The sequence below is a fragment of the Myotis yumanensis genome, unplaced genomic scaffold (assembly GCF_028538775.1).
Source record: "Myotis yumanensis isolate MYYU_CA2020_CCGP unplaced genomic scaffold, mMyoYum1.0.hap1 SCAF_14, whole genome shotgun sequence".
Taxonomy (NCBI): Eukaryota; Metazoa; Chordata; class Mammalia; order Chiroptera; family Vespertilionidae; genus Myotis; species Myotis yumanensis.
The window spans coordinates 31,854,934-31,880,514 of NW_027223765.1; the positions used below are offsets into that span (position 1 = coordinate 31,854,934).

The 25,581-nt window shown below is 41.9% G+C and overlaps 1 protein-coding gene and 1 long non-coding RNA gene across 10 annotated transcripts in view; one reads left to right on the plus strand and one right to left on the minus strand.

Annotated features, from left to right (window-relative positions):
- Window positions 1–25,581, plus strand: part of ZBTB38 (zinc finger and BTB domain containing 38) — a 115,944-nt gene that overhangs the window by 34,563 nt on the left and 55,800 nt on the right. For 2 of the 9 annotated variants that reach the window (XM_070433517.1, XM_070433515.1), the window contains exons 1-3: window positions 6,561–6,853; window positions 8,176–8,251; window positions 25,129–25,194. The gene's annotated coding sequence lies outside the window, so the exon portion shown is untranslated. Of the gene's footprint in view, window positions 1–6,024; window positions 6,191–6,526; window positions 6,854–8,175; window positions 8,252–23,076; window positions 23,096–24,079; window positions 24,294–24,919; window positions 25,010–25,128; window positions 25,195–25,581 lie in introns of those variants that run through there. The other 7 variants (XM_070433516.1, XR_011473695.1, XR_011473696.1 and 4 more) reach the window with 7 other exon arrangements.
- LOC139022400 (uncharacterized) lies at window positions 1,367–25,247 on the minus strand. Its single transcript, XR_011473697.1, has 5 exons — window positions 24,879–25,247; window positions 15,099–15,731; window positions 5,645–5,806; window positions 4,351–4,520; window positions 1,367–1,898 (listed from the first exon to the last, which is right to left on the minus strand). It is a non-coding gene; the product is annotated as an uncharacterized lncRNA (long non-coding RNA).

Here is a 25,581-nt window from a genome sequence, read left to right on the forward strand (position 1 = left end):
AGAGGAGGAAAGATGAACAACAACCCCAAATTCATCTGAATGAGTGAGAATGGGCACCTGGGTAGTAGCCTCTATGCTAGATTCTCAGAAGCCATGATCTAAAGCCCACACAATTAACAAAGTATAGATGGGCATAATGCAGCAATTTTCAACCTTTTTTATCTCATGACACATAACTAATTACTAAAATTCTGCAGCACACCAAAAAAAATTTTTTTGCCAATATTACAAAAAGATAGGTATAATTTTGATTCATCACACTGGACAGCTAAGGTTGTGTTGGCTGTTGTCATTTTTTAATTTGACAATCTAAGGGAAAAGAGGTCAGTGCTTCTGACTAAATAGTCAAGTATTGCATTTAAAAAATTCTTGCATCACACCAGTTGAAAATCACTGACATAATGCAATCACCACCACAACAAAATTAAAGCCCGAACATTTATTGAGTCCTTATGTTATATCAGACATTGCACTAAACACTCTATATGAGTGATGAGACATAAATCAAGTTTGAGTGCTTCTACTTTTCTTTTTTCCTGCACTAAAAAGGGTCCTGGCTTTATCCAATTTCTTCTCCTGCCCCATCAGTACTGGGCAGAAGGAGAAGGACTCAAAAAACATTGTTTAGGGCTGGAGAAGACACTTTGTAGGGAGCTTGGGAGAAAGGAGAGGCTGAAGCTGTGGGATGTAAGAGGCTTGGGTAGAAGGGAAAAACACGTTAGGAAGGATTTCAGGGGCCTCTATATGGTGCTCGAGAAATGCAAGTATTGAATATGAGTTAATTTGACATTACTTCTTGGTGACTGGACTGGGTTTCTTAGATTGCAGCACCACTCTAAGACTGGCTCATAGTTTTAATAGGATAGCATAGCATTATCTTATTTTATCTGCATAACAAACCATGAGGTGATATATTATTTCCTTAGCTCAGATTAAAGAAAGGAGGCTGATAGGCTAAATAGTCTTAAGGTCATAGAGCTTCCATAAATAGTGGAGCCAGGACTAAAATTTAGGTCTTTCAATCTCCAAATTATAAGCTCTTAACAAGATCATAAGCAAAGATTATACTATCAATTAAAAATAAAATACATAGGATGAGATTTAACAAAAGGACTGTAAGACTTGTACACTGAAAATGACCAAACACTGAAAGAAATTAAAGATCTAAATAAATGGAAAGGCTACCCAGGTTCATGGATCAGAGGACTTAATATTGTTAAGACAGATATCCTTCCCAAATTTATCTACAAATAGAACACAATCTCTATCAAAATCCCAGCTAGATTTTTTTCATAACTTGAAAAGATAATACTAAAAATTATATGTAAATGCAAGGAATCCAGAATAGCCAAAACCGTCTTGAAAAAGAACAAAGTTGATGGATAAGAAGCTACAGAAATCAAAACAGCATGGTACTAGCATAACAATAGATATCTAGATCAATGAAATAGAATTAAGAGTCCAAACATAACCTTTAATATTCATGGTTGGTTGATTTTTGACAAAGGGCCAATGCACTTTAATGGGGAAAAGAATACATAGCGTGTACTAAGAAATATATATACACACTTTGATTATAAAGTCAGTGTTTATTAACATACAGTTTCTTTTCAAAATCTAAAATAATCTACAGAAATTTTAAAAAAATTTTGGTCAATGTCTGTTTTCAAACTGATGATCCTTCTGGTCCAGGCACTGCTAATAACATGAAGCAATGGAATCGAAAAACATCAAGAATCATTTCGTTTGGTATTTCCACGCCCTCAATTTGTCAACTGTTGCTGGTTTTGTACTGTAAACTTTATCTTTTATGTATCTCCATAAAAAAAGTCTAGTGGATAAATTTTCTTTGTTCAAAGCTTAGTCTGGCTTCACCCATTATTTGAAGTCAGTTAAACCTGAAAAGGAGTGAAAATTAAGTGAGTTATCAGCTGACAGAGGGTGTCTCAAAATAATTATAAAGGCAGTGTTGGGACTTCAACTGCGTTTTCAATTTTCCAGTAGCATTTTAGGATGAATTTCCTTTGTTCAAAGCTTAGTATAGCTGAAAAGAAAGAAACATCAACTGAGTTATCAGCTATTAAAGTGTGTATATATGGGAGCACCCTGTATTGTTTTTTAAATAAACTTTTAATTTTAGAACAGTTTTAGATGTACAGAATTGTTGTGAGAATAGTTTTTTCAACAAATGCTTTTGGGACAACTCGATATCCACATGATAAGAATAATTTGAATTCCTACCATACACCATAAAAATTACCTTAAAGTGGATCACACACCTAAATGTAAGAACTAAAACTGTAAAACTCTTAGAAGAAAACTCAGGTGTAATTCTTTACAACCTTGGGTTAGACCAGCCGTGGGCAAACTACAGCCCGCGGGTCGGATCCGGCCCGTTTGAAATGAATAAAACTAAAAAAAAAAAAAAAAAAGACCGTACCCTTTTATGTAATGATGTTTACTTTGAATTTATATTAGTTCACACAAACACTCCATCCATGCTTTTGTTCTTGCCCTCCGGTCCAGTTTAAGAACCCATCGTGGCCCTCGAGTCAAAAAGTTTGCCCACCCCTGGGTTAGACAATGGTTTCTCAGATATGACGCCAAAAGCACAAGTGGTAAAAGAGAAGATTGATAAGTTAGACTTCGTCAAAATGAAAAACTTTTCTACTTCAAAGAATACCATAAAGAAAGTGAAATGGTAACCCACAGGCAGGGAGATAATATTTACAAAGCATATGTACGTATATCTGGAATATATGAAGAATCCCTACAAGTCAAAAAATAAGAAGACAAATAATCCAATTTAAAAATAGACAAAGGATTTGAGTAGATAATTCAGCAAAGAAGATATACAAATGGCCAATAAGTTTATGAAAAGAAGCTCAGCATCATTAGTCTTTAGGGAAATGCAAATCTAAGTCAAAATGAGATACCACATCATACCCACTAGGATGGCTAGAATAGAAACGATAGACAATCAGAGTATAGGTGAGGGGAGGGGCATGGAGGGATAGGTGAAAAATGTAAAGAGGAATAAGAGGTACAAAATTCCAGTTATAAATAAGTCATGTGAATGTAATGTTTAGCATAGGGAAAATAGGCCATGGTATCATAACTTTGTAACGTACAGATGGTTATTAGACTTATTGTGGTGATCACGTCATAAGGTATATAAATGTCAAATCACTATGTTGTATACCTGAAATTAATATAATATTGTATGTCAACTATACTTTAAAAAAATAATTTTTGGTGAGGATGTGGAGAAATCAGAACTCTCACACATCACTAATGGGAATATAAAATGATGCAGCACTTAGGGAAACAGTTTGTCATTTCCTCAAAATGTTAAACATAGAGTTAGTTACCTTATAACCCAGCAATTCTATTCGTTGGTATCTACCCAAGAGACATGAACACATATGTCCTTATAAATACTTGTACTCAAACATTTGTGGCAATATTATTCATAACTGCCAAAAATGAAAACAACTTTAATGTTTATCAATCAGTGTATGAATAAACAAAATGTGGTATATCCACACAATGGAATATTATGCAGGCATAAAGAGGAATGAAATACTGATATCATCTACATGAATGAACCTGGATAACATTATGCTAAGTGAAAGTAGCCAGACATAAAAGACAATATTGTATGAATCCATTTATATGAAATGTCCAGAAGAGGCAAATCTATAGAGACAGAAAGAAAATTAATGTTTACTTAAGGCTGGGGGTGGAGGCAAAGGAGGCATGACTGATAATGGGTACAAGGTTTCTTTTTGGGGTGATAAAAATGTTCTAAAATTAGATTACAGGTCACACAATTCTGTAAATACGTATACTAAAATCCATTAAATGACACATTTTATTTTTTTATTATTATTTTTTTTAATATATTTTATTGACTTTTTACAGAGAGGAAGGGAGAGGGATAGAGAGTTAGAAACATCGATGAGAGAGAAACATCGACCAGCTGCCTCCTGCACACCCCCTACTGGGGATGTGCCCGCAACCAAGGTACATGCCCTTGACCGGAATCGAACCTGGGACCTTTCAGTCCGCAGGCCGACGCTCTATCCACTGAGCCAAACCGGTTTCGGCAAATGACACATTTTAAATGGGTTAATTTCATGGTGTGTAAATGATATCTTAGCAAATTGTATGTGTTTTTTAAGTGAATGAAATGAGAGAAATTGGGGGCAGCAAGTATAAACAAGTCTTCCAAGGAATTCCTTGAACTTGTAAACATTTTATTTTTATAATTATCGGTAGAACTTCATTTTTATAACCAAGGAGGTGGGTTCTCCAGACGGAGTAGAGGTTAAGGGTGTCATCACTTACTCCTCTGTGTCCTCAAAGAGATGTTTTGTCCAGTTCTTTGATTTTTATCCTCTGTTCGAACCAACCCCAGAGCATGCAGTGCGAGGATCTGTGTCTCACTTATGCTTTCACTCGTCATTTCTTCTCTCCTTTCTTCTTCTCTTCATGTTATCCTGGTCCCACAAGAGAGGCTAAAAAAAAAATAAGCCTCTGTTCATTTAAAGGAATAAATACCTGTGTATGTGAAGCAAGCAAGGCCACTGAGCCTTTGAGGAAACAGAGTGGGGAGGTGCCCATAGGCATTTTCTGCAGAGAGAGTAGAGAAGAATAAACAAGTCCTTCTGCCAAAAATGCCTGGAACTTAAAGCGCTTTCCTCAGCTCAGCCCAAGGTCAGGCTCTGTGTGCATGTTGACAGTGACCCTAGTCAGTTGTTGCTACTCTCTTGATTAAATGGTGGTGAATTTCTCCCTTCGGAAATTCACCTCTGCTGATTCCACCTGCTGGGGAGTCTGGCCCCATAGCACAAGTTTAATTCCTCAGCGTGGCAACCAGCAGAGCTCCCAGAACAAGGTAACTGCATCCATTTCCTGAGCCAAGGAGAGGGGTCCTGTGACCAGCCATCGGCCCCCCTGTGGGAAGGAAAGCTGTGGCGTGACATTACTGAGGCCACCAATTCCCTACCCCCTTCCGTAAGGGGCTGGAACTTCTGGTTTTTCCTAGAAGAATTGTGGAAAAGTACAGACCACAGAATCATAAACCACAGAGGGAGAAGGTACCACCGAAGCCACCCGTCCTCGCCTGGACTTGAGCACCACCACTGACAGCACGCTCACCCAGTCCCAGAGAGGCAGCTGAGTCCTGGTAGGACGGTGTTAAGGACAATAGCTGTTATGTCAGGTCCCGTCTTGCTCCCTGTCACTTCCAGCCCCACCTCACACTTTGAAGCCACATCATTGTTCCATCTCTCTCTCATTTTCAGGCTTTCAGAGAGCTATCGTGTAGTTTTGGGCCTGCCCCAAACTTGTGCCTTTAGCTGCACAGACCCTCCAGCCACACCTCTGAGGGACTCTGTCCACTGTGACTCCTCATCCACCACATACCACCAGACCTGCCTGGCTTTCTGTTCTCATGCTAGCTTCTCACCCCCTCTTGGACCCTCCTGTCACTGTGGGTATCCCACCGACCCTCAGACCCGGTGTTGACCTATGGAGAGGGCATGACGCCTTCTACCCCAGAGAGGTCATCCCTAATTGCTCCACTAGTTTTTGAAGAATTTGGTTTTAAGCCCCATCGTTACCTTTACTACCCCCTCACCTGGACAGGCTGCCCTTGGTCATTCTTCATTCACTTACTCCAGCCACTCAGCATAGTGATTAAGAACACAGGATTTGGGACCAGACCATCCAGGCTCTGCCGCTCACCAGCTGTGAGGCTTCAGAGACATGTCTGCGTCTCTCTGAGCATTCCCTTTCTCAGCTAGAGAACGGGAAATGATAACAGCGTAATAAATGAAATAATCTTTATGAAGTACCTGGCACAAAAGCTCAAACATTCACTGTAAGTATTCCATATATGTTCTGTACTAGTACGTTTTAAAATAATCGCTCATTCACTCATCATGTACTTACTGAGCCCCGCACCGGGCCCTGGGATATAAATACCCCTCCTAAAGAGCGGTTCCCTCTTAAATCCAGGAAGTGCCAGCTCACACCGGCACCCAGAGAGCAGAGAACGGAAGCCCAGGACCATCGCACACAAGCAGACAGGAATAGACACTGACCCCTGGGCACTGCCCAGGGAGAGCAACAGGACCGTCCTCTACATTGGCACGTCTCCTTTAATACCCCGGCAACTCCCTGGGTGAGTGAGCGCCACCAGGAAGCGGGGGAGGTGAGAATCCTCAGAGAAACACTCTCCCTTGCTTCTCTCTGACAGAGAGCGGCCATGCCTCTGCCACGCAGGAGGGAGACATCCCTTGGGGAGGCCTTGCTGAGTTGCCTGGTACTGTTCCGGAAGGAGGAAGGGTGGCCGGGGGTGGGGAAGCGGCTGGAATGTTCTAGCCTGCTGCTCAGTACAGCGAGAGGAGGGCCCTGGACATCAAAGGTTCCTTTTGTCCCCTTCCGAGTGGCAGGGCAGCCCGGCCTCTGGTGATGACTCAGGCCTGGCCCTGACGTCACCCACGCCGGCCACTGGCCTCCCTCTGCAGCCAGGAAACTGCCTGGGGAGTGGCATTCGCAGCTGCAGCAAACCTCAAAATCAGGAGGCACTGCCTCTCTGCTCCTCGCCATCTCCCCAGAGCACACTTTTCTTTTCTTTTTTATATGTATTTTTTAAAGCCTCATGGAAGGTTTTACTTGTAGATCAACTTTCAGAACGTAAGGAGTCAGAATGGTTGACGTCATGAGAAAAATATGTGGAGCTGATTTCGACGAGAAGTGAAGAACCCAGAGCAAGAAAGCGGTTCTCACTCCTGAGCCCAGGGAGTTGGCAGCATCTGGGTTTCAGAAGAGACAGCACCTCCGAGTAAGTGAAGGCCCGCCTGGGCCCCCTCACTCCGCGCCCCTCACGTGGGCACCTTCACGTGGGTGCCATCTTGTTCCCTGACACCTAAGGCTCAGCAGGCCCAGGCCAGAGGGGTGAGTGGGGACCCTCCAAATACAGCACTGAAGGGACCGATCTAATCTCTCTCTTCTCCACAGGCCCAGACAAGGACACATTTCCTCTCAAAAATATTTCTATGCACTAAGACTGAAACCCTGGGGGAAATGGCCCAAGCTGAGCCTTCCCTGTCACCACTCTTGTTTTGTCTCCTCTTCCTCCTCCCGCCCGCCCTGGCGCTCTGTGTTGGACTGCCAGAGTGTTTGTTCAGAGTTCTGAACTGTTTGCTTCCTGGAGCTTATACTGAGTAATCGGATACAAAAATAAACCCTGTTCTAGGCAAATATGTGCCCTGTGCCATCAAATGATATTTTCGCACTTAACCTGGTAAAAGATGGCAGCTCTGATAAAAAACATCCCCAACCTGCCGCCTTTACAGAGCATGTCTCTGTTTGTCCCTGGTTGTCCCTGGTTGTCCTGGTGCGGGCACCTCCATGTCACATTGCCCTGTTTACACAGAGCTTATTTTCTTGTGCCACCTAGGGTGATATAAAACACAAAGACACTATAATGTATCCCTAGAGTCTGCTTTAACTTCACCTATAAAAATCTTAAGCCTTTGCATAGCCTATAATTTTACAAGCTCTGAAAGCTCCTACCCAGGAAAGGTAAGTTCCTGAGAGAAAGTCTTAATGTGTATAAAAGAACTGCAGAGCACGTAGGCATGGAAATCATACCTAGTTTTCCTAGCTTCCAAAATCATTCCCTCAGTCAGCATCTACTCTTTGTATAGCTTACTTGGCTTAGTAGACTTGTTCTTTATAAATTCTGTTTTAGCCCTAGCCAGTTTGGCTCAGTGGATAGAGCGTCGGCCTGCGGATTGAAGGGTCCCGGGTTCGATTCCGGCCAAGGGCACATGCCTGGGTTGTGGGCTCCATCCCCAGTGTGGGGTGTGCAGGAGGCAGCTGATCAATGATTCTCTCATCATTGATGTTTCTATCTCTCCCTTCCTCTCTGAAATCAATAAAAATAAATAAATAAATTATGTTTTATAATGATTGGTGTGTGGAGGGTATATTAAAAATGAATTTTCTTTTAAAAGCAATGGGGAAGCTTGTCTTTTACTGCAAAACAGTGGTGAATTCCTTTGGAAACTGGCAATTCCCTTTAGGAATTAACCATTACACTCTAATATATCTGTTCTGTAGATCTTACATTTTACTTTTTGTTTCATTTTAATATATCAGGTTGTCTTGAAGTTGAGGCTTTGCTAAACTACTGTTCATCTGGCTACAAGATCTGAATACTGTGACCACCAACTTGGTGAGTGTCATTTATATCTAATGGCTACTTAAATTAAGTTTACTAATTCGGTTCTTTTGGTTTGCAGTGAAATTTAGGGTAAAGGGAGAAGGCATGGGGACTTCTGCACACAATGATAACAGCTGAGTATCAAAAAGGATATGTAGCCATGGCTGGCGTGCTCAATGGTTAGATCTTTGGTCCGGGCACCAAAGGGGTCACAGGTTCAATTCCTGATCAAGGGCCTGTACCTGGGTGGCTGGTTCCATCCCCAGTCTAGTCAGGGGGCAACCAATCAATGTGTCTCTCTCTTTCCCCATCCCTCCCTCCCTTCTTCTCTCTCTAAAAATCAATGGGAAACAAATAGCCTCTGGTGAAGATTAACCAAAAAGAAAAAAAGAAGAAGAAAATAAAAAGGATATGTAATAATTAGAATAGGCTAATTTCTGTAATAGACCGAAAAATGTTTAATGGCTCTAATAGAAGTTTATTTCTCTTTTTTTTCTTCTTTTCTTTTTTAAAGTATTACATATGTCTCCTTTTTCCCTGATTGACCCTCCCCCGCCACTCCCGCCCCCCAGAACAAGCTCCCACCGCCCCAGTGTCCATGTCCATTGGTTATGCTAATATGAGAAGTTTATTTCTTGTTCATGTGACACTGCAAGTTAGTGGGGCATCTCTCTCTCATACATTCAGAGACAGAGATGGAGAGAGGCCCCACCTTCTTCAGCATGTGGTTTTCAAGGTCATGTGGGACTATTTCCATTTCTCAGTAGAAGAGGAAAAAAGCATGAAAAAGTGCACACGGGAGGTTTTCATGGGCCATGCCTAGATGTGATGCACATCACTTCTACTCACATTCGGTTGATTAAAACTCTATCACACGGCCACATCTGGCTGCAAATGGGTCCGAGAAATGTAGTCCCTGGGTAGGGGTGGGAGCCACTTCCCAGAGATGCTCTGGAGAGTATCTGGAGAGGAGGTAGTCCTCTTTGGCCCAGCATAATACAGAACTTAGAGATTCTCAAGGATAAGATAGCAGAATGAAGCAGTGAGAGAAGTAAAAAATTATCAGATATTTAGAATTTCTTTAACTGACACTCGTAGGTAACATCTGGCTCTGTGGACAAAGAGCAGTGGGTAAGACTTTTCAAGATGCCTCTGTCCATTCTGACCCTGAGTCTTTCCATGAGCGCCACCATGTCACCAGTGGCCAGTGAGCCAGGAAGGACGTTCTTCCCCTTAGTTTCCTGTTCAGGGTCCCCATGGGGTAGGTCATTCTGGCTTTGTCCCCTGGTCCTGGGTCTAGTCATGCTAGTTGGAATTGTCCAACAGAATTCTGTTCCCCCAACTTGGAGCCCAGTGGACTATAGGAAAGCTCGTGGTTTCTTTAGCTTATGGTCTGACTGCCCCTAGGAGCTCGGGAAGCTACCCTGACTGATCTGCTCCAGATCTTGGCACACTCTTTAATGTTGGCATGCGGGCAGGGTGGGTGTGGAGACAGGGAGGAGAGGGAATCCCTCACTAAGATCGGATCTCCAAACCAACTTGTGAGAGAAATTTAAAAGTAGACCAGAAAGACTCAAGCTGGGGAGATTATTGCTACCCTAAAGATTTGATATATAATTCTAGCTTTTTTCTTTTCAGGACAAGGTTTGAAATATTTACTGAAACAATGAATGATAAAGTTATAAGCCCTGTTTAGAGAACCCTGGAACTAATTTTATATTTTATTTAGCCTTTCCACCATTGTGGGTCTTAGTGCAGTATTCCCCTCCCTGGTAAATACTATGTGGAGGATGCCTTGTGATGCCCCCTAAGGCATCATAAAGATCTGCAGTACAAATGGACTATATACGCTTGCTTCAGCAGCACATGTACTAAAAGTGGACAACAGGCTTTGCCTGAGCTGTCTGGTACCTAGTTCTCTAGTTGTGTTGTCAATATCTGGCTAGACACTCTGGTTTCTGATTTAATTTCACCCTGGACTGGACATCTTGGGCACCCGCACCCACACCCACACCCTGAAGAATACACACTGTCCACATGCGGGAAGGCCAACTACTGGCTGATGTGACACAGCCTCTCAGGCTCTCATGGAGTCTGATGTCTGATCTCCTATTACTGCTGCCTGGCCTTGGCCCACGCCCTGCCCCCCCACCCTCCATCCGGTGTGGGCTGAATAACAAGTTGAAGTGTTACAGAAGTGCTACAACCTCTGAAAGTCCATTTTCTTGGGTTGCTGGGTCCTGAAAGTGTCTACTGAGCTAGAGCTGGCTGGGCTAGTGGGGTAAGCTAAAGATGAGAACAGGTTGATGGGGGAATGCAATGCCTGCTGGATGGGTTCAGCCAAAGGAGTAAGTAGAGAACAAGTGCCAGGTTTCAAAAGCTGGAGCCAAGTGGGGATGATCTGTTGTTGAAAGTCCCAACTTAACGGAGTCTACCAGGAAAGGCAGGGCAAAGGCCACAGTCAAGGAGGAAGAGCGCTAGGGTCCATTCAGCTTGTTCATTTCAGCTGCCTCCTCCAAGTACTTAATATGCAGGAATTGACCTAGGAGTGTGTGTCTGGTGGAGGCAGGGTGAGGTCACCCTCCTGATTTATAATGTTTAGCTCAGCGGTTCTCAACCTGTGAGTCGCAACCCCTTTGGGGGTCAAACGACCCTTTCACAGGGGTCGCCTAAGACCATGGGAAAACACATATATAATTACATATTGTTTTTGTGATTAATCACTATGCTATAATTATGTTCAATTTGTAACAATGAAAATACATCCTGCATATCAGATATTTACATTATGATTCATAACAGTAGCAAAATTACAGTTATGAGGTAGCAACGAAAATAATTTTATGGTTGGGGGTCACCACAACATGAGGAACTGTTTTAAAGGGTCGAGACATTAGGAAGGTTGAGAACCACTGGTTTAGCTGAATAGCATGGCAGGGAGAGGTATACGACCACCAAATCAGACTTCCAGTACTGTCACCATGACCCCTCCGCAGTGTTGGTACAGACACACCAGCAAGGCAGGGGTAACAAATACCAACGTTGTAAATATTTGTAACAATGTGATCTCCCACATTTTCAAAAAAGCGTCAAAGTAGATACCATGGGAGACGCTAGATTTTCTTGAGCTTTTTAAATTTAAATTTTATTATTTTTAAACTTTTAATTCCACATGAGGAGTAGAGTTCAAATTCGAGGCACCATTTTGTCTTTTCAGAACCTTGATCATCCAAGGGGCTTAGCCTGCACTCGCTGATTCACGGTGAGCAGATGTGGACTGAGCGTGGCAGCTAACAGGCCATGCCCACAGACCAGTCAGTTCTTTATTACCCCCAGAGGTTTTATAGTTGTTATAGCACAAAAGTACAAGCCCCCTTCTTACCCTGGGTCAGCGTTATAAATCTTCTATTGCTCCCTTTCGAGAATTTTGCAATAAGGCCACATCATAGTCCCCAAAGCTAAGAATTCATGGTAATAGGGCTTCGTAATTTCTCATGCTGAAATCCCCTGATTTCTTGTCAAGAACTCAGTTGGAAAACACCACATGAAGACTTCAGGGTTTTGTTTTTAACTCAAAAAGCGTCTGATTTTCATGAGAACTTTAAAGCTCCCTCCCGCCTCTGAAATGGTATTTTTTAAAAATGTAAAACTGAGATTCTGTCAGAGTAAGTAAGGTAATAGATGTGAAATGGTGTGGGCAACTTAGAAAAATGCATGGCAAGTCAAGGTGTTAATGAAAATAATTACCATAATTATGGTCAGCATTGGTGTTTTGGCTTTTGATATTGCTATTAGTATTGTAAGTATCATTATTTTAATTTTTTTGTTTTGGTCTGTCTAAATGGACTTTCATCTGAGATCTTTGGCACCACTCCCTAACTCACCAAAGCATGTGGTGTGAAAATTTCAAGGACGTTTGGAAAGGTTTGACTCTAGGCCAGAGGCCTAACTGCAAGTCTTCTAATCTTATCAGAGAGAGTTCTGACCAGGATTCACTGAAATCTGTGAGGAGGACATCTCTCTGCCAAAAACATTTGTTTCCTGGCATTTTCTGGAGCTCCCAGTGCATTGGCCAAAGAAGGCTTTGAAATCACCCCATAGAAGCATTGACCCTGGGTGTTGTCTCTCATGCCAGAAAGGAGCCCACCATCTGTCCGAAGCCCGTAGTCATGACTGCAGTCTGTCTGCTTGGTGTGATGGGTAAGGGTATGTGTAAGGTGGGGGGATTATACACAGAGGCAGCAAGCATGAGTTCAACCCAAGAGCAGTGAAGACATCATTTCAACTGTGTCTCAGATTCTATAATCTGTTATCCTTGAATGTAGCAGAAAGTAGTATCTAGTGAAAATGACTTTCTCCTTGACCCAAATTCCTTGGCATTGACTATCCCAAACTACTTTGCAAGAGAGAATGTAGCTCAAAATTCACTCCAGACACTGGACTCAGTCTATCCGTCATGTGAGTCCTCCTCAGCAGCCAGACCATTGCTGGCCTGGACTCCTAAGAGACTGCTCTTCCCTCTATTTTCATTCTACATGAGACAAATTCCTTGTCTTTTCTTTTAAAAAAATTTATCACTGTGTTTCAAATAGAAAGAGCCATAACTAGTCACTACACAAAAGCTGGAAAATACAGAAAGATATTGAGAAGAAAACAACAAACACTAAACAACAAACAAATCATTATTGACATTTCAATGTATTTTTTTCCAATTTTTTGTATATTTATTTTTTCTTCTTTTAAAAATTAATTAAATGATATTTTATATGCTTTTTCTCACTCCACTAGACTGGTATTCGTAAACATTTTCCAAGTGACGAAATGGTCTTTGAAAATGTGATTTTTAACAACTGTGCTTTCATTGAACTGAAACGTCTTAATTTATCCATTCTTTTTATTGATGGACATTTTGATTGCCTCTAGTGCTCTGTTATTACAAATATGTAAACATTCTTTATTTCTTTTTTTAAATTAATTTATTTTTTATCTTTAATTTCTTTATTGGTTAAGGTATTACAAATGTGTCCCCATCCCCCCATTAAATTAGCCCCCCCGCCCCCACTCATGCTCTCATCCCCCTGTTGTCTGTGTCCATTGGTTATGCTTATATGCATGCATACAAGTCCTTTGGTTGATCTCTCCCCCTTACCCGCTCCCTCCCCTACTTTCCCTCTGGGGATTGATAGTCTGATCGCTGTTTCTCTGTTTCTGGATCTGTCCCTGTTCATCAGTCTATATTGTTCTCTATATTCCACAAATTAGTGAGATCATGTGGTATTTATCTTTCTCTGACTGGCTTATTTCACTTAGCATAATGCTCTCCAGTTCCATTCATGCTGTTGCAAATGTCAAGAATTCCTTCTTTTTTACCGCAGCATAGTATTTCATTGTGTAGATGTACCACAGTTTTTTAATCCACTTATCTGCTGATGGGCACTTAGGTTGTTTCCAAATCTTAGCTATGGTGAATTGTGCTGCTATGAACATAGGGGTGCATATATCCTTTCTGATTGGCGTTTCTGGCTTCTGGGATATATTCCTAGAAGTGGGATCACTGGGTCAAATGGGAGTTCCATTTTTAGTTTTTTGAGGAAACTCCATCTGTTCTCCACAGTGGCTGCACCAGTCTGCATTCCCACCAGCAGTGCAGAAGGGTTCCTTTTTCTCCACATCCTCTCCAGCACTTGTTGTTTGTTGATTTGTGGATGATAGCCATTCTGACAGGTGTGAGAAGATACCGCATTGTCATTTTGATTTGCATCTCTCGTATAATTAATGACTTTGAGCATGTTTTCGTGTCTTTTGGACTTATGTATGTCTCTTTCGAAAAGTGTCTATTTAGGTCCATTGCCTATTTTTTTTATTGGGTTGTTTATCTTTCTTTTGTTAAGTTGTATGAGTTCCCCGTAAATGTTGAAAATTAAACCCTTATCGGTGATATCATTGGCAAATATGTTCTCCCATGCAGTGGGCTTTCTTGTTGTTTTGTTGATGGTTTCCTTTGCTGTGCAAAAGCTTTTTATTTTGATGTAGTCCCATTTGTTTATTTTCTCTTTAGTTTCCAATGCCCTAGGAGCAGTATCAGAGAAGAAATTCCTTCGGTATATGTTTGCGATTTCGCTGCCTGTGGATTCCTCTAGTATTTTGTAAACATTCTTAAAGATCAATCTTTTTGGACATCTTAGGGAATTTTCCTAGAATTGAATCAGTAGGTCAAATGACCTATGTTTAAGGTTCCTAATACATACTGATAAATTAGCCTCTAAAAAGTTACCAGTATCTATTTCAAATCCTAGATCCTCTTCAGTTTCTCATGTTAAAATGCATGCTCCTAGGCTCCAATGGTCCCAGACGCTCCGAGAAGAGGGCCTAGGAACTCACATTTTAATATAGCCTCCCAATCCTTATACACATTTGAGCTTGAGAACTATTGATATGTTGTGTGCAAGTCAACATTCATTTCAGCAATTACTTATTAGAGAAAAAGTTAGAGAACCCTGAGCTAGTATATCTAAACCAGAATTTAACTTTAAGATTCTTTTTTGGCTTCTGAATTTTAGATTTTCCCTTATTCATGGTATAGTATAGTTAAAAGAGTCTCAGCTAGGAAGTCAGAAAACCTTATTATAAACTAGAGGCCCGGTGCACAAAATTCGTGCACGAGTAGGGTCCCTAGGCCTGGCTGGTGATCAGGGCCGGCCAGGGCCTTCCTTCATTCCATGCCACCTCCTAGTGGACAGCACACATCATAGCGAGTGATTGAATTCCCGGTCAGTCGAACTCTTAAAGGGACAATTTGCATATTAGCCTTTTATTATATAGGATATGAGATAACTGAGACCCAGAATAGTTCACTTACCTCCTTGTGGATATCCAGAGATATAGTGGGAGAGGTAGAACTGGAACTTGATTAGACGAAGGTTCTCGGATCCACCCAGCCTCAAAGGAGCAGAGAGAAGGCACTGGCAAGAAGACTAACTCCTGAAGTGAGCTCCTGCCTCACTAGAGGACTTCTCATCTGCCTTCCGATGGGCCATATCTCAGGACATATGTGGGCAGCCCTCTGGGGTCATCCACGCTAGTCACTTAAAGAGGTCAGCCCACAGTGTGCCCTAACCAGAGGTGGTGACACTAAAGTTAGATCGAGGAAGACATAGTCAGTCATGCACATCCATGCCAGGAGAGCAGAGTAAGAGGTGGGGTCCAGAGTCAGAAGCCAAGAGAGCAAGGACAAGGCAAGGGCAAGACCCACATTGTGGGCAAATTTTAGGTCAAGGCAGGCATGAGTTGAAAAGAAGACAAATTTAGAGCTAGACGGGAGCTGCCATGGATTCAGCCTCACCAATGGGAGCCCCGGTTACATAACTTCATGATCAGGAGAGGCACCTGCCCCCAAGTTGCGCCTGCCTCTTTAAATCTGAAAGGTGCTGTGCGCTAGGCTGCCTTCAGTTCATCTGGCTGAAGGAGGGGCAATGGGTCAGAGAAGAGGCACCTGAAAATGAAAATTTGGAACATTCTGTTACAGCAGAGAACATGGTAAACAAACAACAACCAAACTGAAAAATTCTCAACATCATCTAAAAGGAAGTATGACTGTCTGTCCTGTCTGCATAACTCTGCTCAAACCCATCAGAGCATACCCACTGGTCACCTGACAATATCTGGCTGCCCTTCTTCTTACTCTACTACCTCAGCTTCTGGGGGCCAAATGATCATATCATTTGACTTTCAAGTTCAACCTCCAGACTGTTGAGCTGCCGACAGTCCCATTTATGTTCAGGTTCTCTAAATCACCATCCCCAAGTCCACATCCATCTCCTGTGACGGCACCAAGTGAAGCACAGGAGCTAGAACCCAAAGGTAGCTGCTGCACCCATTGTTCCAGAGTAACTGCTGCACCCATTGTGCCACAGCCTTGGACACCAGAGGATTTGCCTATGATCGCCACACTATTTTTGCAACTTTTTGTGAATCTTAAAGTATTTCCAAAAACGTTTTTAAAAGCAAATTTTTAAAAAGCTGCTTTTTTTTAAGTTAAAAAAAAAATAGGGTGTTCCCTGCCCCAGGAAACAGGGATCGGCCACTGGTTTCTCTTTCACAAGCAACTCCTATTGTTTATTTTGCCGCTTTCTGATTTATGGGTAGGCTTCTATGGCAGCGCTCCGATGGCTTTGGTTTCACCCTCAGCTTCTCAGAGACGCCCATCTCAGTGAGAATCAAAGCTCAAGTATTCCAGCCCTGAGTGTGACTATGCCCCCTTCCCTTCCCTGAGACTGTAACTTCAAAGTGAGGTAAAGACTCAGATCTAAGAAATGGCCTCACGGTGAAAATCTAGGACAAATCATCCTTCTCGCCCTGCACAATCATGTCTTTTCCGGAATGGCGCTTTGTCTTCTCTGCTCTTCGTACAGATTATTCTCTTCACCTTCATCACAGGGCCCCTCCTCTAATGGAAGCAGATTAACCCTTCTTTGCCCCCTCTCCATCTCATTCAGCAGAGGGCTTTCTGTTAACTGCAAGGCTCTCTCCCCGGGCCGTGCGCCCAGCTGAATGCTAGTGAGAGACGGCTGCCTTCCCTTTGAAGCACAGCCTCTGTCAAACACCTTTTTGCCAGACTTGGCCCTGGAAAGAGAGTTTTGAAATTAAACGTATTGTGAGCCGACTGGGTGTGCAGTATGGAATTGCACAAGGCCGTGGGCATTTAGGGCAAGGGGTACTTGCCGCCCTCACGACATTAGGGCCCCATCTTAATGAAATTCTGGCTTTATTAACTCCCTGGCCCTGCAAAGGGGTCCATAGTGTCACCTAATAGTGAGGCTGAGCAAATAGGGCTGATGTCTCTGTGGCATCCTGTCCGGATATTAAGACACACACAAGCCACTGTCCCCCAAGACTGGCCTCAGCTCCCAATTTCCTGCCATGCCTTATTTATTAGGGGGACTCATCTCAAGAGACCATGCTGAGATGGACGGTAGTGTACATTTCTTGGGCTGGCTGTGAGTTGCAGATGAGGATGGTGTGCTAGAAAGGTAACAGTTTGAATTGTTGAACTTCAGTAGGTCTTGGTGCATCTCCTAGTTATGTACCTTTTGGTTTCAAAACCATACTGAACGACGGAAAATGAAACCTGCAACTTATTTTTAGCTGCTCATGATAACTCATGAGATTTTTCTTTGCAAACCAAATAGGATAAAGGCTACTTCCGCTGGCTAAACTTAATCTGATTGACTTAATATAGCAATCAAGCCTACGTCTCTGATATTCTCAAGGGACTCTTGGTCCCAGGTGATACTTTGGCCAATATTTACTATTTTGCTTAAAATTATATTTAGTTGAGCTCTTTTATGAAACAAAATTAAACAAGTATAACATTTTTCTTCTGAGATGAATTGGGAAATAAGTTATAAGCCCTCTATATTGGCATCTATTCATTAATTCACTTATTCTATTGCCATTTATTAAGTACCTATTTGAGTGAAAGTTTGGAATAAAAATCTTTAAAAGTTGAGCCAGTATGTTGAATTACAAAGAGCAGAATGCCAGAAATTAAGTAATATGGCTTTTATCCTCAGCTTTTGCTGAGAACTTTTGTAACAACAGGCTCTTTGAACCCGACTTTGTCCTCCCTCAGAGAGAGAGTTTCAATGACATGCTCTATAAAATGCTGTGAAACACGCTGTGCCACCGGGGCCTGAGGGAAGGTCGAGGCATCTTGTGAAGGCAGTGGTATTGCTGGTGTCTATGTGGGGTCACTCTGACTTCTGTCTCCCTTTCCCTGTTCTAGAGGGGACAGATTTCAACAAAGCCTGTGGTCAGCTTTCCAGACAACTTGTGGCTCCCCTGAGTGAACAGTGATTAAGTGTTTGAAAGACTTCCATTACTACTGTCAGTCCCCAGGTCTATGCCTGAACTCACGGAGTGAGTTCTCTAATTCTAGGAAGTAGCTTCATGGTATAGAGCTGAAGATTCCACTGGTAGCGGTGGAAGCAGAGGAACCCCCCGACCCCAAGTTTGGTGTTGGTCGGTGAAGAGCACTCCCACATGAGCCTCTTTGTTGCACCCGTCAATGCTCTGTGTACTGTGGGAGATACATAGATCTTGCCGGAGGCAACCCTGAGATATGAGTAAAGGTAGATAATTCAATACAACATAAGCTTCGTGTGCTTTTATCTTCAGCCCAAAGGAAGTGAAAATTCACTGAAGCTTGTTAAGCTGCTCTGTGGAGAAGAGGTGCATGGTTGTGGCCCTTCTGAACTACAAAGTCATTTATCTGGGAAAAAAGAAAGCAAATGAGTTTGTTCCCAGGGGGAGTCTTGGAATATTTGTTGCCCAGGATGAAGAAAGATACAAAGAGAGGATTATGCACTCACATGGAGTGGATCTTACTAACCTGTAAGAATTCTTCCTTCTCCACCTTCATTTACAGCCCACCCTCCCTTTTCAACTTAGTAGCCAATCTCTCTAGAACAGCGGTTCTCAACCTGTGGGTCGCGACCCCTTTGGGGGTCGAACAACCCTTTCACAGGGGTTGCCTAAGACCATCGGAAAACACATATATAATTACATTTTTAAAAATATATATTTTATTGATTTTTTACAGAGAGGAAGGGAGAGGGATAGAGAGTTAGAAACATCGATCAGCTGCCTCCTGCACATTCCCTGCTGGGTATGTGCCTGCAACCAAGGTACATGCCCTTGACCAGAATCGAACCCGGGACCCTTGAGTCCGCAGGCCGACACTCTATCCATTGAGCCAAACCGGTTAGGGCTATATAATTACATATTGTTTTTGTGATTAATCACTATGCTTTAATTATGTTCAATTTTTAACAATGAAAATACATCCTGCATATCAGATATTTACATAACGATTCATAACAGTAGCAAAATTACAGTTATGAAGTAGTAATGAAAATAATTTTATGGTTGGGGGTCACCACAACATGAGGAACTGTATCAAAGGGTCACAGCATTAGGAAGGTTGAGAACCACTGCTCTAGAAAGAAGAAACTCAATCTTCTTGCTGAATATGTTATTTATTTATTTATTTATTTATTTATTTATTTTTGCCAATTCAGGATCTAGAAGACCTTGTTGTTCTACTTGCTCTCCATTTGGGGAATGGCAAATGGTCATGGCCGCAAATGAGCATGTGGTTAAGGATGCAGGAAAGCTCTGGGTCTCCGAGCATGCAAGGCCTTTATTAGCGCCACATTTCAAGTGCACTGAGAAATGAAAGCAGGAACTATTCTGTTGCTAAAGCTGAGGTAGTGATATTGAAAATGGTGGTGAGACATTGAGAATATTCCCACAGGAGAGTCTGAGCTAAATTTAGGGTGCGGTGGGATGGTATCCACCACAGTCGCCCTTGCAGCCCTAAGTCATGTATCACTTTTTCTCTGTTGCAAACCACATGGTCCACATTCCCCTCTCCCTCCCGTTCTTTCCTGGAGGGTAACTTTAGTTTGGTCCCCAAGGCCTGCTGCCAGATCCTTGCCATGAAATGTGTGCTCCCTTCCCACGTCTTACACACGGATGCTCATGGATGGGAGTGAGGAAGCTCCTGTCTGAGACCTGGAGGGGGCTTCCTGGAATTCAGACTTGTCAGGCATGCCTATTCACCCAACCCTTTCTTCTGCCTCGCGAGCAGAGAAGATAATCCTCCTCTCGTATTCCCAGGCAGGGTGGAGCTGATAGAGTTGATTAGAAAGCCCCCTTTGAGAGCCATCTGGTTGGCATATAAAATTACTGCCAATGAGGGAGATAGTCAGCTGGCCATATAACCAGGCGGCAGGGGACTTGGAGTCCAGTGCTTGGCCTAACTGACCCAGAAAGCAAGTGGAGCTGGAATTTTTAGAATCACACACTTTCAGAGGTGGAAGGGATCTTACAAACAGGGGCAAAATGTACAGATATCAGCAGAGAGTCGATCATTAAAATGATGCAGTTGAGACACTGACCGTGATGGAGAAAAATCTCTTATTCAAAATTTAAGCTTTTTAAAAGCCCATTTTCACAATATGTTGGGGAAGGAACTCATAATACCAACTTGGGTTATCTGTTCTGGCCCAAAGCACTATGTGTGAAAACCAGGTCAGTCCTGATTGTTACACTGATTTTTCTTTAATTGATCATATGCTTTTTAATACAGCAAATGGGTCAACTCACTTATTATGTGTGTGATCTTATGCAAATGACCAGATCTCTCTCAGCCTCAGTTTCCCCATCTGTAACATGAAAAGATTGGGCTTCACCAGGGGAGGTAGTTTGCTCAGATGGAAATGTAAGCTGTTCCACTTATTTTGCCTCATGAAACATTTCCAAATTATAACAAACCTCTGAAAAAAAATTGTTACTGCTTATTTGTTACTGCTTTCTAATCTTAACTTTCCAACACAGTCTAGTTCATTCCTCCTCTTTTATTCTGTCTTCTCCACCTCCTGGTCCAGTATAACAGGTACCCCAAATTCTCAGGAACTGGGGAGTTGAGGCTGGTTCTTATAAACCTGGGTGGTTGTGGTTTCAGGGAAGGCGTTCCCCTCGACCAGTCATCTACACAGTAAAAAGATGCTACTTCAGGGCAGAATGTAGAAGAAGGAGGTTTTATCCTGTCAGAATTGGTGGAAAGACCACAAATGAGCATGTGACTTTGGAATTAGTCAGACGTGGGTTTAAGCCTTCACTGTGCTATTTACTGTGTGACTAGCAATCTCAATTTGTTCCTCACCTAAAGTTGATGATAACTAATAACTAAGTTCCACCTTGCAGGATTATTGGTTTAGAATTAAATAATAGAGCTAAAATATTGAGAATATAGTAGGTTCTCAATAAATGGTCGTTCTAATAGAACAGCTGTGATCAAGGTAGAAAATAGAAGTTCCTGCCCAGATCTTTAGGCAAAACGTACATGATCGAAGTAGCACTGGACTTTCCAAAATGTTTAGGCTAAAATATCATCCAAAAGCACATTTTCAGCCATTGAGAGATTGTAACCTTGTTGCTTCCAAGGCTAAATACACTACAGATAGATAAAATAACCAAGCTCATCAAAAATTTTTTAAACTTTTAAATTCTAAGAATTTAAACAAAAATGTTATATTTGGTAAATATTTTATTTTTAAACATTTAGCTCAAAACAGCCTAACCCGATAACAAACTTACCCACAAATGTTGAATATCTATATTAGGTAAAAACGGAAACCAGCTGTAATTTTTAATGCAGTGAGTGGAATAAAGAAATGTGCAAACTGATCCAAATGTTTATCAACTAAGGATTCCTCTGGGACTCCGTGCCCTGACTACATTTTTTTAAAACATGGAGACTCAAGCTTGGCTCGTACATGAATTATGTTCTTTGCGTAAGCCATGCAATTTAATTTTAACCTACAGGACTGAAAATAAAATGAGCTCAGACGGCAGAACAATGAGACTGGGAGCAAGTGAGAGCCTTAATCTAAGTGAAAGACGCTTCCTCGCTGCTGCTCTGCCTTCTCCCGCCTGCTCCTGCCAGATTATTTGGGGTTCCCGGTGCAAAAACAGGTCAACATTTACAACGTGGGAAAGGGATTTGTCTTTTACGTTAATGTCTGTGCGTAAGCCCCGAGGATGTTGGTGAGGAGCATGAATTTTTAAAAATCATTATGCTACGTGAAATAAGTCAGTCAGAAAAAGCTAAAAAGCTTTTATATGTGGGATATAAAACTGAAACTTATGAACACAAACAGCAGTGTGATGGTTGCCAGAGGGAAAGGGGTGGGGTGGGAGGGTGGGGTCCTCATATAAGGTGACAGGAGAAGATTTGACTTTGGGTGGTGGGCACACAGTATACAGATCTTATAATATAGAAACCCGCACCTGAAACCTATATGTTCATGTTGACCAGTGTCACCCCACTCAATTTAATAAATAAAAGAAGGACAAAAATCATAAGTGAATGCTTACCCTTGCCACTTGTAATCATGACAAAGCTTGCGTAATTCAGGCATGCGCATGATTTTTTTTAAGTACAAAACAGGATTTACTAGTCAGAGAATGTCTGCCTAAACAAGCTCATCCATCTGAGTGCTTTCAGCTACAGTTCAAATTCGTTTAACACAATCAGGTTTGGTAAACAGACCACGTTAGCTCGTGGAGTGTTTTTGGAACATCACAAAATAACCAACACGTAGCTTTTAGGCTCGTTTTGGCAGAGCGTGGACACAGAACCCCACAAGGAGGTTTGGAGACCACTTGCCCAGGCATCGGCTTACCAGTAGCAGTAGGGGACCCGACCACATTCACCACCCTGCTCCTGTAAAGGCACATAACACTGTTCACTCATCTCCTGGGAGCCTGATATGGATTACTGTCCTTGTCGCTGTCATTTATTTTCCCAGGAAGGAGGCGGCATCGACTGAGTTACAAGGGGTTAGAGTTGATTCTATAGCGTGACTAGTTAGTCTACATGATAATAATGTGTGAGTGTTTTAATGTGAATGTTTAGCTTTCAGATGTTATTCATGGGGAATATCTGAACAGACACTAACAGAACCAAATGCCTAGGTGTTCGCTTCAGCCTCCTCCGCCCCCACTCTCAGGACTCTGCTTTACAGATGACCTTCTATTAAACTGGTACCTTGTAACTCAGAGTGATAGTCTCTAATTCCCGACCCCCGTGGTGCAGCAGGAATTAGCCTAAGGACACTCCATTCTAATTTTCTGTCGCTGTCAATGCTAACCAGAGCTCATAGGGCAATGAGGTGGGGGTGGGGAAGATGGTTCCACCATTGGTGTTTCCGTTAGAGCCACGTTTATTTCTGGAATAGTTGTGGGAGGGAGAGATGTGCTCCAAAGAGAAGAGGACTCAGTGTGGTTCAGGTATGATCGACCATCTGGACAACCCCATTCGGATACTTTAAAATGTATGGGATAGAGCTGGGCGGGGTACTTTCCACACATTGAGCTAAAAATCACTTGGATTCTGGGAGAGGAGATAGAATGAAAACCAGAAACAAAAGATCGGTTGTGAAACCTAGTACCGAAGTAAGATGTTCGAATACATTTTCTCCTTTAAAAAAAATTCTGGGGAGTTTGAATGTTTTGCTAACCCAGTTATTTTTAGCCAGTCCTTATAGAAAATAGAGGCGCTGGAAAACTAGCAACTCCAGAAAATGTTAATTTCTTTTTGCACGAGTTAAAATTAACTAACATTAGCATATTCAGTGATGCAATAGGCAATGAAAGACCTTGAAGAGATATGAAGAAGAAAAGTAAATATTATGTATTCAAAATCAGTCTCATAGCATTTTATAAAAATGTTGGCTTATGTCCACGATCTAAGGGTGTGGGGGTGGGTATGGTTTTTTTTGTAGCTGAAGAAGGAATGGAAAATAATCTGCTCTGTTTCCTTAAAAATAAAAGACTTCTTGTTTTATACAGCGTGGTAAATGCTTTTCTGTTTTTTACCTGCCGGCAGGAAATGGAGGAAATTTTTCTAGCAAGCTATGCTGTTTTCCTCTCTTTGGGGACATGGTGACACTGGTTCTGTAGCAAAACAGTATTTGCTTATTAGGCGTTACTTCAAAATCCTGAATAAGCAGCTCTTTCCACATTTTTTTGTTCCACATGTTAAACATTTCATTGCAATTTGAGCTTCAATTGTGTGTGTGTGTGTGTGTGTCTGTGTGCGCGTGCGTGAGTGTGTGCGTTGATAGAAAAGATTGAAAGGGGATGCATAAGAATTCTTAAAGGTTTTTGTTTTAAAAAATTAATTCCTACATTATGTGTTGGAATCTCTACAGAAGGCGATTCCAATTTATTACATACAGCCAAACTAGATCCCATCAATCTTGTGCAGCGAGGGTAGAGAGGTGGTATTGAAGAAGACATGAAATTTGGTGTTCGAGTAGATGAGATTTAATTTTCAGAAAACATTTCACTCATAAAACGGATAGCACCCCAGTGTCAGCCCTGACCTCCATGATGTCAATGTCGTCGTGCAAGCGTAGCTAAGATAAGCCTCAAAGTGAAACAAAGAAACGTTGCATCTCAGCACAACACCATTTCTTCTCTTACAGTATGTACTCTCCCTCTCTATAACTATAGCCTTTTGGATTTCTGTTAATGGCTTGTTACTTTACAATTTAGCTTTTGCAGGGGGAGGGAGGAGAAATATAATTTTGCATATCCTATGTTTTAAGCAAGTACAGTAGGCTGCTGCAAGTCAACATTATTTAGGTCAGTATCCTGGTTAGCTTTTATCGTTCGTGCTGGTCAGCTATGTATCCAAACGAACTCAGCATCAATTTGTTTTTCTGTCCTGATTGTATTCTGCTTCTAAGTTTAAGCAAATTTATTCACATTAGAATACCATTTCAGCTGAGGAGGTATCTGCCGTTCTGTACTGCAGATACATTTAGCAGGATACATTTACACGCTTGTGGTTAGAGGTTATAGCATTGATACAGACAGCTGATCATGCATTCTTCTACAAGCCTGCCGGCACCAATTAGGATTTTTAAAAATAATCTAGAAATGCTACACCTTTTATAATATTATTTTTTACTTTGCTATAGCTTAACAGTTTTGGTTTCTTATTGTTATTATTAGCAGTTCTATGAAATTAACAGTCTATAAAATGCATCCCAAACCAGATACATACTGTATTGAAAGCTTTCTTCAAGAAGATGACATGACAGTATCCGTTCCAGCTGATTTTCTTCCTTAGCAAAAGGATTATTTGATTCTCAGAAGCAGAAGGACACAGTCATTGTGCAGCAGCTCTGCTTAAATGTATGAAATGCCTTCTACTGTCTGGTTGCAGAATTTGGAGTTGGCTAAATAGTGTTTAGTGATTGGGCTCATCTTGCATCACCAGTTGATGACATTTTTCTTTGTTCCCTCCTCCCCAGTTGAACCAGGACTCTGAGGCTGATATGCAATGTCACTTCCAACATTAATCAGATACTGCATTTAAGGTGAGCCGTTCCTTGCCTCCTCCTTCCCCAGTGCTCGTGTGCTGCATGCATTGCGTATCTTGCTCCTGCGAGCCTAAGATGGCAGGCAGGATTAGCTGTGCTGGTGCTGTGTGCATGCTGTGTATAGAATTCATTACACGTTGCCTAGTATTTCAGATGTGAGTATGTAAATGCTCTGTATGCCATATCATCTGGTAGTGAAGACTTGTTTTTGCCTCATTTCAGCCTTAGATATTTCAACATCACCTTTCAGTTCCGATTCATTTGCTTCTGGATGTTTGCTTTTCATCACATTCAAAATAGGATTTTACCTTTTTTTTTTTTTAAACAAAGCCAAAAAAAAGCCCTAAAAAACAAAACAACAACAAAACTCTGCTACCAGATGGT